A 14,709-nucleotide genomic window follows, 5' to 3' on the forward strand; every position below is an offset into this window, starting at 1 on the left:
GGAGTGACCTTTGTCTTAACGACTCCTCACTTCAGTGCCAGGGGACACGAGCCTCCCCTCTTGCACCAGCTACAGTGAGAATCACACATCGACAGACACTTTTTTTGTCCTTCCTGACATGAATAAAACATGAAGGCTTCCAACGAGCCCAGAAACCCCCAGATTTACTGCCAAATCTGATACAAGGTTCACTTAATGTTGAAGTGCCTGTAATAGGAGGTCATAGATTTGATACAAGACTGATAGTGAAAATGTGGAGGGTTATTCTGGAAGAGAAAGATGGAGATCAAGCATTCTCTATTTCAGACATCTCAGAAACTTAGACTTCACCAGAATTTGAGTCTACCCAATGGTACAGTATTTCGAGGAAACACAACACTGACAGAACGCAATGTGACATGAGCTGTGAGATGTTCAGCAATATGAAATTATTGAGTTTTTTCTCACACTTTGACATACCTTTGTTTGGTTGTAGTAAGTAATAGTTTCCGGTTTTCACTTTATTGTGTCCCCTTGTCTTGTCATTTTGCAGCACCGTTGTGGTGTACAATGCATGTGCTCCCATCTCACTTTGTTCATGGTGCCAGCCAGGCTTGTTTTCTTTGCAAGCAACTTGTTCGCCAATTACAGCAAAGTGAAAATTATACATGGTGACATTTCTCCCCGTGCCAACATAAGGTTCCAAAAGCCTCATCACCACGTTCTCCAACACTTGCTCAGCTGCTGCCCAATGTCGATATTTTCCCCGATATTGAAAGCCGTCAGCGTGTACAATTACACACGTTCTCACTGTGTAGCGTACTCCAAGTAGGCCAGAGTAGACTGATAACAGTTTGGATTCGGTGTACTTATATGGGGGTACATACCATTTTAAGATTATAATTAGAATAAATACAAATACAATAAATGGCCTGCCCTGTTTTTCATTCACAATACATTGAAAGTGCAGTGCGCAGCTGATAGTTGCCTCAACTGAATCGAATAAATTTCCGAAACTAGTTTTACACATACAGTGGTTGCTCAACTAAGAGTTGAGAGATCATTGCTCCAGACCAGCGCAAGGAGGAGTTAGAGCACTGTCGATTCTTTGGTTATGCAAGATTAAGTGTTATGACATGCTATTCTATAAAATACTTTCTCCGTAATTAATATTACCTGATTGAACTAATCATGTAAATGTAATTAACTAGAGAGGAGGGGCACCACAAAATAATATTTATAGAGCTGTTATCTTCCGAATAAACTCTTAACTTCTTCTGGCTGCAAGCCCGACGTCGGTACACTTATGACAACAGCCAGCTCAAGTGCAGGGCGCGAAATTCAAAATACACTGCTCAAAAAAATAAAGGGAACACTTAAACAACACAATGTAACTCCAAGTCAATCAAACTTCTGTGAAATCAAACTGTCCACTTAGGAAGCAACACTGATTGACAATAAATTTCACATGCTGTTGTGCAAATGGAATAGACAAAAGGTGGAAATTATAGGCAATTAGCAAGACACCCCCAATAAAGGAGTGATTCTGCAGGTGGTGACCACAGACCACTTATCAGTTCCTATGCTTCCTGGCTGATGTTTTGGTCACTTTTGAATGCTGGCGGTGCTCTCACTCTAGTGGTAGCATGAGACGGAGTCTACAACCCACACAAGTGGCTCAGGTAGTGCAGCTCATCCAGGATGGCACATCAATGCGAGCTGTGGCAAGAAGGTTTGCTGTGTCTGTCAGCGTAGTGTCCGGAGCATGGAGGCGCTACCAGGAGACAGGCCAGTACATCAGGAGACGTGGAGGAGGCCGTAGGAGGGCAACAACCCAGCAGCAGGACCGCTACCTCCGCCTTTGTGCAGGGAGTAGCACTGCCAGAGCCCTGCAAAATAACCTCCAGCAGGCCACAAATGTGCATGTGTCAGCATATGGTCTCACAAGGGCTCTGAGGATCTCATCTCGGTACCTAATGGCAGTCAGATTTTTTTTTGTAGGTCTTTGTTTCTGGCCGAGTGTGGTTCCCAATCAGAGGCAGCTGTCTATCGTTGTCTCTGATTGAAGATCATACTTAGGCTGCCCTTTTCCCTCTTTCTGTGTGGGATCTTGTTCTTTGTTTGTGTGCAGGTAGTTTTCACAACGAAGCTGTTCGGTCGTTGTATTCTTTATTGTTTTTTCTTTTCTAAAGTTTCACTTCGTTAATAAATTATGTGGAAATCAAAGAACGCCTTGGTCTCATCCTTCCGACGACACCCGTTACAATGTCCTTGTTTATGAAAGAAAAGCAAATTTTTGTCCATTATATTAACATCAAATTGATCAGAAATAGTGTAAACATTGTTAATATGGATAGGGGGCAGCATTTTCACGTTTGGATGAAAAGCGTGCCCAGAGTAAACTGCCTCCTACTCAGTTCCAGATGCTAATATATGCATATTATTAGTAGTATTGGATAATAAACACTCTGAAGTTTATAAAACTGTTTGAATGATGTCTGTGAGTATAACAGAACTCATATGGCAGGCAAAAACCTGAGAAAAAATCCAACCAGGAAGTGGGAAATCTGAGGTTTGTAGTTTTTCAACTCAGCCCCTATTGAATATACAGTGGGATATGGGTCATCTTGCGCTTCCCAAGGCTTCCACTAGATGTCATCAGGCTTCTACTGTGAAGGGGGGCTGAATGAGAGGGGAATGAGTCAGAGGTCTGCCAGCAGCCACGAGAAAGTTCTCTCTCGTTCCATTGCTTTTCTACAGACAAATGAATTCTCCGGTTTGGACATTATTGAACATTTATGATAAAAACATCCTAAAGATTGATTCTATACATCGTTTGATATGTTTCTACGACCAGTAATATAACTTTTTGGAATTTGTCAGACATTTGCGCTGGACTTGCCTCGTGAGTTTCGATTTGTTTACTAAACGCCCTAACAAAGGGAGGAATTTGGACATACATTTGGGGCTTTATGGAACAAATCAAACATTTATTGTTGAACTGGGATTCCTGGGAGTGCATTCTGACGAAGTTCATCAAAAGTAAGTGAATATTTATAAGGCTATTTCTGATTTATGTTCACTCCAACATGGCGGATATCTTCTTGGGTTGTGTATGTCTCTGAGCGCCGTACTCAGATTATTGCGTGGTTTGCTTTTTCCGTAAAGTTTTTTTTAAATCTGACACAGCGGTTGCATTAAGGAGAAGTATATCTTTAAATCTGTCAATAACACTTGTATCTTTTATTAATGTTTTATGAGTATTTCTGCGATTTGATGTGGCTCTGTGCAAATTTACGGGATGTTTTGGAGGCAAAGCCAAATGTAAACTGAGGTTTTTGGATATAAATATGAACTTGATCGAACAATACATACATGTATTGTGTAACATGTTGTCCCGGGAGTGTCATCTGATGAAGAATATCAAAGGTTAGTGACAAATTTTATCAATATTTCTGCTTTTTCTGACTCCTCTCTTTGCTTGGAAAATCGCTGTATGCTCTCTGTGACTAGTTGCTGACCTAACATAATGATATGTTCTGCTTTCGCCGAAAAGCTTTTTGAAATCGGACACTGTGGTTGGATTAACGAGAATTGTGTCTTTAAAATGGTGCCTAATACTTGTATGTTTGAGAACATTGAATTCTGAAATTTCTGTTGATTGAATTTGGCGCCCTGCAATTTCGTTGGCGAGGGGTTCCGCTAGCAGAACGGGGTTCCCCAGTCCTAGACAGGTTAATGTTGTAAATGACTATTGTAGCTGGAAACGGGCAGATTTTTTACAGAATATCTACATAGGCATACAGATGCCAATTATCAGAAACCATCACTCCTGTGTTCCAATGGCACGTTTTGTTAGCTAATCCCAGTTTATAATTTTAAAATGCAAATTGTTCATTAGGAAACCATTTTGCAATTATGTTAGCACAGCTGAAAACTTTTGTCCTGATTAAATAAGCATTAAAACTGGCCTTTAGACTAGTTGAGTATCTGGAGCATCAGCATTTATGGGATCGATTACAGGCTCAAAATGGCCAGAAACAAAGACCTTTCTTCTGAAACTAGTCAGTCTATTCTTGTTCTGAGAAATTAAAGCTATTCCGTGCGAGAAATTGCCAATAAACTGAAGATCTCGTACAATGCTGTGTACTACTCCATTCACAGAACTGCGTAAACTGGCTCAAATCAGAATGTATTTATGTATTTCACCTTTATTTAACCAGGTAGGTCTCATTTACAAATGAGACCTGGCCAAGATAAAGCAAAGCAGTGCAAGACAAACAACAACATGGAGTTACACATGGAATAAACAAACATAAAGTCAATAATACAGTAGAAAAAGTCTATATACAGTGTGTGCAAATGAGGTAGGCAAAAAAATTGTCCATAGTGGCGAAATAATTACAATATAGCAATTAAACACTGGAGTGACAGATGTGCAGAAGATGAGTGTACAAGTAGAGATACTGGGGTGCAAAGGAGCAAAAATAAAATGAAATAGATAACAATATGGGGATGTGGGTTTTGGATGGGATATTTACAGATAGGCTATGTACAGGTGCAGTGCTCTGTGAGCTGCTCTGACAGCTGGTGCTTAAAGCTAATGAGGGAGATATGAGTCTTCAGCTTCAGTGATTTTTGCAATTCGTTCCCGTCATTGGCAGCAGAGAACTGGAAGGAAAGGCGGCCAAAGGAGGAATTGGCTTTGGGCGTGACCACTGAAATGGGTGGGTGATGCTATGGTGACCAATGAGCAGAGATAAGGTGGGGCTTTACCTAGCAAAGACTTATAGATGACTGTTAGGAGAATTAACTTCCTATGGCTGCAGGGGCAGTATTGAGTAGCTTGGATGAAAGGTGCACAGAGGTGCCCAGAGTAAACGGCCACCTCCTCAGTCATAGCTGCTAATATATGCATATTATTATTAGTATTGGATAGAAAACACTCTGAAGTTTCTAAAACTGTTTGAATTATGTCTGAGTAGTTCCATCGCTCAACTGAAGTCAATGTAATTCTCCGGTTGGAACGTTATTCAAGATGTATGTTAACAACATTCTTAAGATCGATTCAATACATTGTTTGACATGTTTCTACTGACTGTTACGGAACTTTTGGACATCATTCGTCACGTTATAGTGGACGCGTTTTGTGACTTTGGAATTGTTTACCAAACGCGCTAACCAAAGTAGCTAATTGGACATAAATAACGGACATTATCGAACAAATCAAGCATTTATTGTGGACCTGGGATTCCTAGGACTGCATTCTGATGAAGTTCATCAAAAGGTAAGGAAACATTTATCATGTATTTTCTGGTTTCTGTTGACTCCAACATGGTGGCTAATTTTACTATTGTTCTGAGATTATTGCATGGTTTGCTTTTTCCGCAAAGTTTTTTTGAAATCTGACACAGCGGTTGCATTAGTGGCGCAATTAGCATTTTTTATTTCTGGGTGTCGCCAAATTAAACTGCCTCGTGCTCAATTCTTGATCGTACAATATGCATATTATTAATTCCATTGGATAGAAAACACACTCTAGTTTCTATAGCCGTTGGAATTTTGTCTGTGGGTGACCCAGAACTCTTTCTACAGCGAAATCCATGACAGGTACTGCGATGGTCTGAGAGCGAAGCTCTGATTTCAGATCAGTTTTGAAAGTCTGTGTATATCCTATGGAAAAACATGAACTGCACCCGCCTTCCCCTGGATGTCAGTAACCAATGAGAAGTGGAATGGGCTTTCTGCGTAGCTCTCAGAGGTTATAAAAGGCCAAGGAGTGAGGGTAGCCCCCCTTTCGACTCTGGCCATCACGCAGAAGAGGACTTCGGGATGCCATTTTCAGAGGCTCGGTTATCAACGTGAAATGTATCCGTCTGTAATTTAATTCGATATAGGAGTTAGAAACATCATAACGTAGTTAATTTAAACCGTTTTACAGCAATTTATATCTGTTTAGTGCGATTTTGAGGAATTTCTATGTGATGCTCTTTGAAGCTTTGGGCACATTTCGGGGTCCCGGTCGAACGTTAGTGGGCATTTCGACGGACAGAGGACATCTTTCGACCAAAAGAAGATTAGACCCAAGAAAGGATGCATTGCCCAAGAATCTGATGGAAAATCACCTCATAGTAAGAAATATTTAATATGATAAATCGTTGTTCTGTCGAAATATTTTAAACACATATATCCGCCATTTTGTTTGCTATAGCTTCGCTTGGCGAACCCTGTATTGCACAGTAAGGATAATTTTAGAAATGTAAATCAGCGATTGCATTAAGAACTGATTTGTCTTTCGATTCCTGTCAACCCTGTATTTTAGTCAAGTATATGATTAGCTTTCGATTAAACTAGATCACTATGAAAGATGGCGTCCGACATGTTGAGGCTTGATTTGCTACTATTTTCATTGTATAACCACGTTTTTTTATGGCTAAATATGCACATTTTCGAACAAACAATATATGTATGTTGTAATATGATGTTACAGGAGTGTCATCGGAAGAATTCTGAAAGGTTAGTGAAAATATTTATATCTTTTGGCGATGATAACGATATCGCTCCCTTTGGCTTGAATTCATGCTGGGGTGACGTTTGCACATGTGGTATGCTAACTTATCGATTTGTGTTTTCGCTGTAAAACGCTTAGAAAATCTGAAATATTGTCTGAAATCACAAGATCTGTGTCTTTCCATTGCTATGCTTTGTCTATTTTTATGAAATGTTTTATGATGAGTAAATTGGTCATACACGTTGCTCTCTGTAGTAATTCTAGTCACTTTGGTGAGATTTGTGTTGGTGGCTGCAATGGCAAACTATGATTTATACCTGAAATATGCAAATTTTTCTAACAAAACCTATCCTATACCATAAATATGTTATCAGACTGTCATCTGATGAGGTTTTTTCTTGGTTAGTGGCTATCAATATCTTAGTTTAGCCGAATTGGTGATGGCTACTGGTGTTGAGAAAAAATGGTGGACAAAGAAAAAGGAAAATGTCTTTTGCTAACATGGTTAGCTAATAGATTTACATATTTTGTCTTCCCTGTAAAACAATTAAAAAATCTGAAATGGTGACTTTATTCACAAGATCTGTATCTTTCATTAGGTGTCTTGGACTTGTGATTTAATGGTATTTAGATGCTACTATTTAAATGTGACGCGATGCTAATCAGTGAGGGGGGGTGGGGGGGGATCCCGGATCCGGGTTTCTGAGGCAGTAAAAGTTAAGGAGAGGGATATCTATAATTCCATATGTATAATTTGTATTATCATCTACATTTATGATGAGTATTTCTGTTGAAATGATGTGGCTATGCGCGATCGCTGGATGTTTTTGGAACTAGTGAATGTAATGCGCCAATGTAAACTCAGATTTTTTTATTTAAATATGAACTTTATCAAACAAAACATGCATGTATTGTGTAACATGAAGTCCTAGGAGTGTCATCTGATGAAGATCATCAAAGGTTAGTGATTAATCTTAGCTATTTTTCTGCTTTTTGTGACTGCTATCTTTTGCTGGAAAAAGAACTGTGCTTATTGTGGTTTGGTGTGACCTAACATAATCGTTTGTAGTGCTTTCGCTGAAAAGCATATTTGAAATCGGAAACTTTGGTGGGATTAACAACAAGATTACCTTTAAAATGGTATAAAACACATGTATGTCTGAGGAATTTTAATTATGTGATTTCTGTTTTTTTAATTTGGCGCCCTGCACTTTCACTGGCTGTTGTCATATCATCCCGTTAGCGGGATTGCAGCCATAAGAAGTTTTAAGTAGCCCTGTTTTGAGATGTGAGGTATCACGATCTCTTTCAATAATGGCAGAAATGGAGGAGGTCTTTATCCTAGTGAGATTGCTAAGGCGAACACTGCCATGTTTAGTTTTGCCCAACCTAGGTCGAGGCACAGACACGGTCCCAATGGTGATAGCTGAGCTGACTGTGCTAGTGGCAGACTCCACTAAGCTGGCAGGCTGGCTAACAGCCTGCTGCCTGGCCTGCACCCTATTTCATTGTGGAGCTAGAGGAGTTAGAGCCCTGTCTATGTTGGTAGATAAGATGAGAGCACCCCTCCAGCTAGGATGGAGTCCGTCACTCCTCAGCAGGCCAGGCTTGGTCCTGTTTGAGGGTGAGTCCCAGAAAGAGGGCCAATTATCTACAAATTCTATATTTTGGGAGGGGCAGAAAACAGTTTTCAACCAGCGATATAACCAGTTATAGCCATATAACCTGGTTGATTAGCTGTCTGCAGATTCATGCAGGGTAGTATCATAATGAGTTGTGTTTATGGTCCATTGTTTAGCTAGCTAGCTACGTGTCTTGTTAGGTTAGATTATGTGTTGGTTATTACTGCATTGTCGGAAATAGAAGCACAAGCATTTCGCTACACTCGCATTAACATCTGCTAACCATGTGTATGTGACAAATAAAATTTGATTTGTCTTAACAAAAGGCTCCACTCTAATTTTGACAAAGTATTTTAATTTCAAGTTAGTGTACTGTTAGCTAGCTAGCTAATGTTAGCTGGCTGGCTCGCTAACTAACATTACGTCATTCGTTGGGATTCATTGTTTATCTAGCTACATTTCTTAACAAAAGACTCTTGTCCTAGTGTGCCAGAGCGCAGAATAACTGATGCATTTTTGAACGCTCAACACCGAATGAAAAAGCCAGGGCGAGTAAAATGGTCAGAGTGGGGTGTTCTCTCATTATGTGTCTGGAATTAGCTAGCCAATGTTAGCCAGTTAGCTTGGGTGCTTGACTGTAGTTGTGAGGTCAGAGCTTTCGGAACAACCCTACTTATTGGCCAGAGCATCCAGTGTGCACTCTAAATGCGAAACCACAGATAGAGCGATATGGCGAGTAATGTTCAGTGAGCTATTCTCTCTCTCTTAGATGTCTGGATGTAGCTGGCAAGTTAGTACAGAACGGTTGAATCAACCCTTAAAGAGATGGGTGAGGCTAAGGCTTAAGAGGATGTGAACAATGCTGAATGGGTGTAGAGAAAGAAGGGCTGTCCAATACTTGTACCAAAACATTGAAAGACGGTTTTCTCAAAGTGAGTTTACAAGTTGATCAACTTTCAAAGCAGAATTACTTTCCCATTGTTTCCTCAAATGTAGTGTATGATACATCATTTTGTAGCTCAGAGTCTCTACTTTTATGCAATGTAAAAAACAGTTTCAAATGTTGCTACATAAGACCGTATCCAGGTGGTGAGTCACATACATACTGTATGTCCAAATATGAAAATAATATATAATACCAAAAAAATCTTGGGGGGGGGTGTACTTACTTTTTCAGAGCACTGTATTTTACTATATGTTACCTTTTGTTGACCTTATTATAATGTAACTTGTGGTAATGTAGTAGGCTACATCCAAAAATAAGGTGTCCTTATTAAATCGCACCAAGTAATTGTGTTGAAGGTTCATCCTGGCGAGGCAGAAATGCATTAAATTATTGCATCACATCCATGCTACCCAGGGTGAGGCACGGCCAATAAGTACACTAACATTTATTGTGAGTAAAAGCGAGTGGGTACAATCACTTTGATATGACTTATGCCAATAAAAGCCAAGAGCCTTTATCGGTTTGACTTTTCATCCGGCTACATTGGAACCAAGATCATTATCGGTTTAATTGCAATCCAATGTGTTTGTCTTTCGCTGCAGCCAACCAGTCAACACAACATTATTCACTCCAGGTACCATGACCACCTCCTGATTTATCCCTAACTTTTTGTATTGACCATTAATTCCTCCTGTTTGCTCTCCTGCCATACTTCAATGTCTCTAGCCTAGCCCTTCCTCTGTCAGGACAAGGTGGAAGAAAGATAACTGGTGGTATGTGATTTTGAATGTTTGATCTTTAATAAATCTACAGTGTCTGTTTACCTGTCTATCAATGGACTGTGCCCCTGTTGCAGTATCTGTGATTTTCACGAGTCAATATTCATTGAAAACCGAGAGGCAAGATCTATATTATCATTGATGAAATGATTGCCATTGATGCCCATGCTTAATGTAAATATACACACCGTTTGGATTCACTTGAAATATATTATGTTTGCTATTTGTTGTTTGCATGCATGAAAAGAGGACAGTATAATGTGTAGCTCTGTGCAATACTGGAAAGCTACAGTATATAAATAGTATTGATTGAAATCATTCTCTCTGAAGTGAAGGGAGAAAATGACTGAAGGAGAACTGGTCATGCTAGAGAGCTTATTCACATAAGACACAGTTCCTGTGTTGATCATAGCAGAAATCATTGAGAGCCTTTGAGCACATCTTATCATTGCTACTGAAGAAGCCTCAGCTCATCTGTTAGTTGTGAACAACATACAAACAAATATAAATCATAAGATGTTTATATTTGATCTCACAATTTGTCCATCCAATGGTGTTGGTATGACTGAATTAAAGACAAATTAACTTCTCCATCTGTGTGTGAATGTGTGTGTGCACACATGTGTACTTGTGCACATGAGTGTGTCTGACTGTTATGGTTCCCTTTTGTTCACCCACAGATGTTTGCAACAATAAAGTGATGGAAGGGGTTTAAAACTTAAGTGTAGCGGGCAGTATTTTCATTTTTGGCTAAAAAACTGCCTATTTCTCAGCCCCCGAAACTAGAATATGCATATAATTGTCAGATTAGGATAGAAAACACTCTAAAGTTTCCAAACTGTCAATTTTGTCCTTGAGTTTAACAGAACTGATATTGCAGGCTAAAACCTGAGGAAAATCCAATCAGGAAGTGCCTCTGTTTTTGAAACCTCTCTGTTCTTATGCATCCCTATTACCCATTTAAATGGATATCAACCAGATTCCTTGTGTCAACAGCCTTTAGACATAGTTTCAGGCTTTTATTTTGAAAAATGAGCGAGAACGATCACATTGCGTAAGTGGATAGGTGGGGGCTCTCAGAGTGAGTTGTGCGCAACAGAGAAAGGCGGCCATTGTTACTCTCGGTCCTAGTGAAAAACCAACACTCCCAGTTGATATATTATCGAATATATATTTGAAAAACAACCTGAGGTTAGAATATAAAACGTTTGACATGTTTCTGTGGACATAATATCCATAATCTGGAATTTTTGACTACGTTGTCGTGAACGCTTTTTCCTGTGGATTTCTCGGCATAACGCGCGAAACGAACAGAGGTATTTGGATATAAAAATATCTTTATGGAACAAAAGGAACATTTGTTGTCTAACTGGGAGTCTCCTGAGTGAAAACATCCGAAGATTATCAAAGGTAAACGATTAATTTGATTGCTTTTCTGATTTTCGTGACCAAGTTACCTGATGCTAAGTGTACTTAATGATTTGTCGAGCGATCGATAAATTTACACAAACGCTTGTATTGCTTTCGCTGTAAAGCATAATTTCAAAATCTGAGACGACAGGTGGATTAACAAAAGGCTAAGCTGTGTTTAGCAATATTGCACTTGTGACTTCATGAATATGAATATTTTTTAGTAATATTTTTTGACTGTGGCGCTATGCTATTCAGCGTTGCTGATGACAATTATCCCGAATCCGGGATGGGTGGTTCAGAGAGGTTAATGCCACCACAGCTATCACAGTGTATGACATGCAACAGTGGGAGACTGCAGTGGAGATGCCATCAGCACTCAGCCATAGGGGAGATAGACTTTACTCTGGTCATTCTTTTCACAACAGCTTAATCAGAAGTGAACTATAAAGACACTCCATAACACTACAATCTATCCCTTGAGCTAGCTTTTCTTTTGAGCTAACTCTGGACTACTACTGTATTGTACACATTTCAAGGCAACCTGTATGCCAAATCATGCTCAATCTTAAGGACAGCAAAGTCAAGCTATTGGAGTGGCCATCACAAAGCCCTGACCTCAATCCTATAGAAAATTGGTGGGCAGAACTGAAAAAGCTTGTGCGAACAAGGAGGCCTACAAACCTGACTCCGTTACACCAGCTCTGTCAGGAGGAATGGGCCAAAATTCACCCAACTTATTGTGGGAAACTTGTGGAAGGCTACCCGGAACGTTTGACCCAAGATAAACAATTTAAAGGGCACGCTACCAAATACTAATTGAGTGTATGTAAACTTCTGACCCAATGGAAATGTGATGAAAAAATAAAAGCTGAAATAAATCATTCTCTCTACAATTATTCTGACATTGCACTCTTAAAATAAAGTGGTGATCTTAACTGACCTAAGACAGGAAATTTTTACTCTGATTATATGTCAGGAATTGTGAAAACTGAGTTTAAATGTATTTGGCTAATGTGTATGTAAACTTTCGACTTCAACTGTATATCTTCAGACAACATTTCCCTCACAGCGGTTTATGGTGTAGAAATGAACCTGTTTGGGCTGCAGGGGCAGTATTGAGTAGCCGGATAAAGGTGCCCATTTCAAACGGCCTCGTACTCAATTCTTGCTCGTACAATATGCATATTATTATTACTATTGGATAGAAAACACTCTCTAGTTTCTAAAACCGTTTGAATTATATCTGTGAGTAAAACAGAACTCCTTTTGCAGCAAACTTCCTGACAGGAAGTGGAAAATCTGAAATCGATGCTCTATTCTAGGGCCTGCCTATTAAAGTCCTTGATATTTATTCCTTTAGATGCACTTCATATGTCTTCCACTAGATGTCGACAAGCAGTGAGAGAAGAAATTGAGTGTGTAACTTGATCTGGGCTCGAATAAATGCTCTTTGTATGACGTGTCACCAGTTTCCTGTTTTCTGGAGAGCGCGTCAAGGGACCTGGATTTGCCTTCTGTACAGCTGTCGTTATAGATGACTAATATCTCCTGCTTTGATTTTATTTGATACATGTGACAATATCATCGTAAAGTATGTTTTTTCAATATAGTTTAATCAGATTATTGAAACTTTTTCGGGAGTTTTGCCGTGTTCCGTTTTCTAACTTTGTTGACGTTGGAGTAATCCGTGTCACTTGGCAAGTGCCCATGCTATATGAATGCTATATGAAGAGGGATATTTGCCGTTCCAGATCAAAACAACGACTATTCTGGACAAAGGACACCTTATCCAACATTCTGACGGTAGATCACCAAAAGTAACAAACATTTTATGATGCCATTTCTAATATCTGTCGTGCATGTTGACTGGTCATGTGCGCCCAAGTGTTTCTGGCTATTGTGGCTATGCTAATATCGCGCTACATTTTGTTTGCGCTGTAAAGCATTTAATAAATCGGAAATATTGTCTAGAATCACAAGATGCCTGTCTTTCAATTGCTGTACACTATGTATTTTTCAGAAATGTTTTATGATGAGTAATTAGGTATTTGGCGTTGGTGTCTGTAAATATTATGGCTGCTTTCGGTGCAATTTCTGATTGTAGCTGAAATGTAAACTATGAATTATACCTGAAATATGCAAATTTTTCGAAAAAAACATATGCTATACATAAATATGTTATCAGACTGTCATCTGATGAGGTTGTTTGTTGGTTAGTGGCTATTTTTATCTTTATTTGGCCGAATTTGATATAGCTACTGATGGAGTCATAAACTGATGGAGTAAGAATATTAGTGTCTTTTGCTAACGTGATTAGCTAAAAGATTTACATAGTGTCTTCCCTGTAAAACATTTAAAAAATCGGACATGTTGGCTTGATTCACAAGATGTGCACCTTTCATCTGGTGTCTTGGACTTGTTAATGTGTGAAAGTTAAATATTTAAAAAATATATATTTTGAATTTCACGCCCTGCACTTGAGCTGGATGTTGTCATAAGTATACCGGTGTCGGGCTGCAGCCAGAAGAAGTTAATCCAACTTTGTAACACAACAAATGTGAAATAGTTAAGGGGTGTGAATACTTTCTGAAGGCACTGTAAATAATGTTAGCCATAGTCCAACACAGGTTACAAAAAAATCCTTACACAGGATCATTCATAACTGACATAGAAATACAAGATTGGTTCCTAAAAGAAAAACCTGCCTTCAACTTCAGTTTTAGAGGCACGGGAGTAGACAATTCTGTCATCAGTGTACAGGTGGCATTTTGCAGAGTTGACATTTTAACTAATATCATTGTCTCTTCGATCTCTCTTTCTCCATCTCTCTCTGTCTCTCTGTCTCTCTCTCCATGAACATATCTGTGTTGTGTTGTGTGTGTGTGTGTGTCTGTCTGTCTGCCTCTTATCTCTCTGACCACCACATATCAATTAGGAGAGATGTATAGTAGCAACCTGGACTCACAACTTCCATATCATGCTGCTCCTCCTGCCTATTGCCGAATCTCTGTTTTCCTGTTTCCCCTCAGGAGGTTGGATCCTAATAAATTATATCTAGCACACTCAGAAAAAAAGGTACGATTAGGGTACAAAAAGATCAAACACACAATGTAAATTCAGAGGTACACTCATGAGCTCACATGGTACTGTTTGGTAGGCCTAGCAAATGTAATTGTACATTAGTGGAAACCAATATTTTGAATGTAAAGGTACAATCATTGGAGGCATGGCTTAGCTACGCCCCGTAGCTTTCAGTTAGTTATTTTTGGCCACCCATGAGTGGAAGTGTTATACGAGTTTAAGTGGTGTATGTTCATGTTATTTAAAGTTTGAGCATGTACCCTGACATTTCTAAAGTCTTTATAAAGTCTTACATAAGAGCATTTGACAAAATTGATATTGACCCTAAAAAGGCAAGTGTGTACCTTTTGGCTCTTTTAACTGCAATGGTACAAATAT

Source organism: Salvelinus fontinalis, chromosome 9, assembly GCF_029448725.1.
Source record: "Salvelinus fontinalis isolate EN_2023a chromosome 9, ASM2944872v1, whole genome shotgun sequence".
NCBI lineage: Eukaryota > Metazoa > Chordata > Actinopteri > Salmoniformes > Salmonidae > Salvelinus > Salvelinus fontinalis.